At 38.6% G+C, this 6716-nt stretch overlaps 1 long non-coding RNA gene across 1 annotated transcript; it reads right to left on the reverse strand.

Annotated features, from left to right (window-relative positions):
* Positions 1–1381: 1381 nt before the first annotated feature.
* Positions 1382–2444, reverse strand: LOC118647060. Its single transcript, XR_004964372.1, has 2 exons — positions 1617–2444; positions 1382–1551 (listed from the first exon to the last, which is right to left on the reverse strand). It is a non-coding gene; the product is annotated as an uncharacterized LOC118647060 (long non-coding RNA).
* Positions 2445–6716: the final 4272 nt, after the last annotated feature.

Below are 6716 nucleotides of genomic sequence, written 5' to 3' on the forward strand. Positions count from 1 at the left end.
ATATGATATGGAGTTATAAAAAAATATTTTGATATAATTATGTATAATTATTTAATCAAAATATAATTCTAATATAATGCTGTATAATTCAATATGGGTTTATAAATATCTTGATATAATTATATATATTTTTTACTCGAAAAGTAATTTTAATAAAATGTATAATCCAATATAGGGTTATAAATTTTGATACAATTATATATAATTATCTACTCAAAAATATAATGTTGCGTAATTTGATATAAAGTTATAAATATTTTGATATAATTATATATAAACTAATGTGGACTTGGTTAGGTGGTGTGAAAGTGAATGGTCGTGTAGCGATACCCTGTTGTACCCCTCGTTGTGAGTACGATTTTGGGATCGCTGCCAGAGATCTCGCGAGGAAGGTATTTCGTCACATACACCGTTATTTGTCTTGAACACTTTTATTCTTGTATTCAGTTACAGTGAATAGATCGCGACCCCGCAAGGCAGAGTGTCGCGTCTATGAGCTCGTTGTCCACGACCCCGCAAAGCAGAGCGTTGTGGTTGTGTATTTACAATAAGTTATCTCGGCGATACACGACCCCGCAAAGCAGAGTGTCGTGTGTAGTCTTAGTTTGTCTACTTCGGATTGACCCGCTCCTCACCTTCTTTCGCCGGTTTATATATCCGATAATTCGGTAGTTGGATCGAAAGAAGGGGAGGATTGCGTGAGGGCGTAAATCGGTCAGTATTCCAAATTATTGCTTAGACAGCAAGTGCTGTCTAAGGAGCATTGCGCTAATTGTCGAGCGGATTGCGCGAAATCTCGCGCGATGCGCTCGATGCTGACTGCAGCTGACCGACTTACGTCATCGTGTTACTGTACGGAAAGAAACTATTAAAAACTATTGAAAAATAACTATTCAAAACTATTGAGAGAACTATTTGAAATTTCAAGTAATAAATTTGGACATTACTATTGGAATCGTCAATAGTTTACTATTGAAATGAATAGTAACTATAGGCATTTACTATTTATTACTAATGGAATCGTTAATAGTTTACTATTGGTGTAAATAGTAACTGTAGGTGTTTACTATTCATTACTATTGGAATCGTCAATAGTTTACTATTAAAGTGAATAGTAACTATAGGCGTATGTCAATAGTAATGAATAGTAATGTTCGAATTTACTACTTAAAATTTTGTAGTTCTCTTAATAGCTCATTTTTTACTCACAAAACATTTTTTACTCACTTTTACACAAAGAATCTCGTGTATTTTGTGTTAGGTATTTTTGTTACACCCTGTATATTAAATAATAATAATAATCTAATATATAATATATTATACATTAATATATTATTACTAGTTAGTATATTGGAATGCTAGTAGAGCCAAAGCCAGTTGGTGTTTGCTATAAAGTATATTTCTTCTACAGAGCTTTTTCATTACAGACGTTTCGGCACATTTTCTTCGGCCATTCTCAGTGTGTGATAATCTTATACATACTAAAAATTCTTTCCTATGCTTATGGTATATCTAGACATTTGTCGTTCCTTCCCATTTTTCACAATATTGCTAAAACCGAGAGTAAAACAATTCGAGTCAACCTTATTAAAGTTAATAGAAAAAATTATAGATACCTGTTAAACAGTGGAATTAATTTCTATGTATCCGTGAAAGTCCTTGGTATTCTTTCTTTATTTATAGGTGTCATTGTTCGTCCTAATATTGTCACGAAATATAAACGTTTGTAGTCAATGATTAAAATAATAATTTTTAAATAATGAGAATAAATAAACTTAAAAATGAAAAATGAAAAAAATAAAAATTAAATTAAAATTAAAATAAATGAGACTATAAAAGTAAACAGTAAAGGAACTGAGACAATAGTCTCGTCAAATGTTAAAAATTTGTAAACAACAATTTTATTTGATTTATATAAGAAACCGACTGCTTCAGATAGGTACCTCAGTTTTTATTCGCACCATCCATTAATCCACAAAAAGGGAGTTATTATTGGTCTACTGGACAGCACACTGTTCCCATCACACCCAAAATTTCATCAAAAAAATATAACAAAAATAATAAAAACATTACTGGAAAATGGATACCCGATAAATTATATATTTAAAACAATCAATAACAGATTAAAATTAGAAGCATTTTTTAATTTTTAATAACAAGGATTTACACAGTATTGCACGCACGTGTATATTATATATATATAGCGTTAACACTTCTTTTACATTTCATTGTTTCAATTTACGCTTCGTAAAAGGTTTGTTAACGCTTCTATTACTCTCCCTTTACATTCGACTTACGCTCCAATTTTCCATTTTCACCAGGGAAGAGAAATAAAGTGACTTAATTGATAGAGTGATATGATTAAAAAAAAAATGTTCTAAATAAATATATTGTATTGTGTTTTTTATATATGTATTTTATGATTTTAGTGTATTATGTACATACGTATGTACATTATGTTTTATATACAAAATAAAAATAAAAATACTTATAAAGTGTAAAGAATAAAATTATTATCTAATCTATATAAATACTTATAAAATACTTATAAAGTTTAAAGAATAAAATTATTATATAGATTAATAATTAATCTATATAAATGTTATATATATATATATGTATATATATATATATATATATATATATATATATATAGGGTGTAATGTAATCGGAAGCCATCCCGTAATGGAAAGATAGACGGCATCGAGATGAACATAAAAGTCCAATATTGTCTTGGGTTAGGTCTATCAATAATCGAGATATAAATTTTTCAAATTGTACGAATGAGAGCGCGCCGTGTGAAGAGCCTAGACGCTCGAGCTGTAACGCGGCCCACTGTGTCGAGCATTGGCTGCCGGCGGCGGGGGGAAGAAGGAGAAGCGGTGCCGCTGCCTGTGCTTCGCCGCCCTCGCGTCTCACCGCACCGCGCCAACACTCGTGGCGATGGCAGCTATGCACATTCACGATTACTTGACAAATTAGGAGTTAGCAAAGATATGACAAATTAAAACCGTAATAAACTGCTGTGATTAAGAAAGTCGAAAAAGCGAAAGCGATAGATACTTATGGAATCTACAAATAATTTAATTTCTATTGTAATTGTGAATAAGTAAATTAATAAAAGTTTTTCGTACATTCACGAAAGATTCTTTCTTTTTTTTAAATATCTTGTATCATGCCTGATCTAACGATTTCGTGATAAATTATACGATACGATCGTAATTATACTTGGAAATGTTAATGTCACCAGTATGGTTAACAACAAAGCGTTTTCTTTCGTAATTATACAATAGAGAACTTAAGTTTACGGCATATTCCAACAGAACTATTAAACATGATGTCTCCGTAGATATTTTGTCATATTCCAACGAGAAAATATACTCCTAACAGGAAACGAGAGAAAGATAGACAATGATATCACTTCTTGAAATTCTTTTTTTTTTATTCAGACAAGTAATGGATTACGAAAAAGAAATCAATTAGATTTTTGTATTTTTCTTGATATCTATTCTGAATCAATCAGTAAAAATCTGTCGTAATTAATAATGTAATTAAAGATAAAAGAAATTACGAGTTCCCTATTGTTATGAAAGAAAAACTCTTCGTTATATTAATAATATTTGATATTGAACATCTCTAAGCATAATTATCGTAGAAGACATAATCTATTGTGAAATCGTTACATCAAGAGATATTTTTCTATCGTGTTATGAACAATAAGTGTAACATATTATATGAATATATCGCGCATTTTATAATTTTCTAATTAAATATTTACGAAATAAGAATGTATGAAGAATCAATCGTAGATATTAATCGTGATAAACCTTCGTTAATCTAACATTCCATGGAAAAAAAACAATAAGAAACGATGAGAGAATTTGATGCGGCAAATATTATAATACACTTATAAAAGAAAATTATCACTTTAAAAATCAATCGTGAATTTATGGTAATTTTTTATTAATGTTTTCATCAAGAATTTAACAGTACGACACAATTCGATAAGAAGCAAAGTTAGAATTGTATGATACTGTAAATAAGATATTTAAGAAAAAGAAAGAATCTTTCGTGAATGTACGAAAAACTTTTATTAATTTACTTATTCACAATTACGATAGAAATTAGATTATTTGTAGATTCCATAAGTATCTATCGCTTTCGCTTTTTCGACTTTCTTAATCACAGCAGTTTATTACGGATTTAATTTGTCATATCTTTGCTAACTCTTAATTTGTCAAGTAATCGCGAATGTGCATAGCTGCCATCGCCACGAGTGTTGGCGCGGTGCGGTGAGACGCGAGGGCGGCAAAGCACAGGCAGCGGCACCGCTTCTCCTTCTTCCCCCCGCCGCCGGCAGCCAATGCTCGACACAGTGGGTCGCGCTACAGCTCGAACGTCTCGGCTCTTCACACGGCGCGCTCTCATTCGTACAATTTGAAAAATTTATATCTCGATTATTGATAGACCTAACCCAAGACAATATTGGACTTTTATGTTCATCTCGATCCCGTCTATCTTTCCATTACGGGATGGCTTCTGATTACATTACACCCTGTATATATAATATACACGTGCGTGCAATACTGTGTAAATCCTTCAAAATACTATTGGAAAAAAATACTGTTGTATAAATACTCACCAAAAAATTATTGGAACTAATAGTGTGTCTAATAGTATTACTATTAGTTCTAATAGTTTTCAATAGTTTTTTGGCAAATAATCCAATTGTATTTTTTCATTAGGGATGTGTACATGCAATATTGTGCTATATATACAGATTGGGCTCATGCACAATGAGAGAAATAAGGAACAAGGAATTAAACATAGAGAATTAGCAAGAAGAAAGAAAAAAAGGGATTAATTCCTCTTCTTTCTTCTTGCTAATTCCGTATGTTTAATTCCTTGTTCCTTATTTATCTCATTGTGCATGAGTCCATATAATGCGATCATACTGTAGACATATTGTGAATATACTGAAGCTATACTTTAGACATACGTATAACATACTTGAGATTGTCACGACTTTTCCTAACCGAGAAAGCCGCGATCAAAAGCCACAAGGTCGGCGGGTCGACCGATACCCGCGATGCTTGGCTCGTCGCGCTCGAATCTCGGCCACACGCTATCGTGAATAATGGTTAAGCGCCAGACGCGCACTACGACGCGTCAATTCGCAAAATTCGCTAGACCCAAACGGCTTCGATCCTCGCGCGACGACCTCGGCCAGCTCTGTCTACGGTAGAGAGGCGGGGCTGTACGTAAAGGAGCGGGCAACGTCTACGACACGAAGGGGCGGACGACACACTAGAGAAATCAACTCCGTACTTAACAATTAATAGAAATTTATTCAAAATAGATGTAAGAAGTGAACAATGATATCAACGGGACGCCGCTGATTCGCTATACCACCGCGATCGACAAGGACGGGCGACGGGATTCTCCGCGCACAATAAGTTTCGGGCGTTCGAACGTGCCGACACTCCCGGCAACGATAGACCACGACCGCGAGACTCGCGAGGGTCAAAAATCGTCGGCCGCCGCCGCGTCCTGCTTCGTCTCGAAACCGGAAATCCCGTCCACCCGCTACTCGCGACACGATACTCGCTCGCGCGAAAGCTTTGCAGCGCACGCGGTCGAGGGGAATTTCCGACGGAATCCGAGCGTCTTCCCCGTGGCTCGGCGCGTTGGCGTCCCGCCCGCTTGCATCCGATAAATCCCCCAACTAACCACACGCACGCATAGCCGCCCCGCGGCCTACACGATCCACGCACTAACGCGAAAGCGGATGCAGAACAGACCCTGGGACACCCCGCTAGCCGGCAACCGCTCCCACGAAAACATACACACAGCGGGCCACCTCACCGATAGAATCCCGGACGTCGTCACCTCCCCAGCCTCCAGACTCGTCCCGGTCACTCTCGCTTGGGCCTCGCACCGGCCACACCGATAATCTGCCAGGGACCCGATACGCAACTTAACGGCAGGACCGCTCGCACGCAAAAGCGGGGTGGATCGCGGTCGATCCCGGATCGACGCTGCGACCCCCCATTCGGTCATGCGCATTGTCTCCGCGCCGTGACTCAATTGCGGCAAGGCGCGCAGTCCTGCGACCGCAGGGACGTGCGCGCTGTAATCCTTCCGGGGACCTCGCAGGCCCCCGCGAAATTTTCCTTCTTCCGCCAGGCCACCGCCCGCGCCGGGGCAGTGCACGCCGTAACCTCCGCTCCCCGCGAGATAACCCAACGCCTCCTCCGATGAGTTTAGTCTCCTCGAGGCTTCTCCGCAGCCCTCCGAAATGCCCTGTCGTGGGCATAATTATGCTGACGGGCGCCGCCGCTCCAGCCTCCGGCCGTGGCTTTCCCGGGCCACACCGGGCCCCCGTGCAGGCCGCGTGCTCGTCTCTCCCGGCTACCGGTGGAGTCCTCCCTCCTTCACCGCATCGCTATCGCTCTCTCGTCCTCTTTCGCTTTCCCGCCGAATTCCCTCGTGAGGCGGTCGCCACGCAAAAAAACAAGTTATACAAAATTAATAACACGCTTGCCACGCTCGTCGCGATTCTCCATGGAGATCCCCTCTCGCTCCTCGCCTATTTTCCCCGCCCGGCGCGAATCCGCAGCCTGTGACGGGGGAGGGACGCTGCTATCGTCCCTCCCCCGTAGCGAAGCTACCACGTCACAAGATATATTGTGAACATACTAAAGATATACTTTAGA

The sequence above is a fragment of the Monomorium pharaonis genome, chromosome 8 (genome assembly GCF_013373865.1).
Source record: "Monomorium pharaonis isolate MP-MQ-018 chromosome 8, ASM1337386v2, whole genome shotgun sequence".
Classification (NCBI taxonomy): domain Eukaryota; kingdom Metazoa; phylum Arthropoda; class Insecta; order Hymenoptera; family Formicidae; genus Monomorium; species Monomorium pharaonis.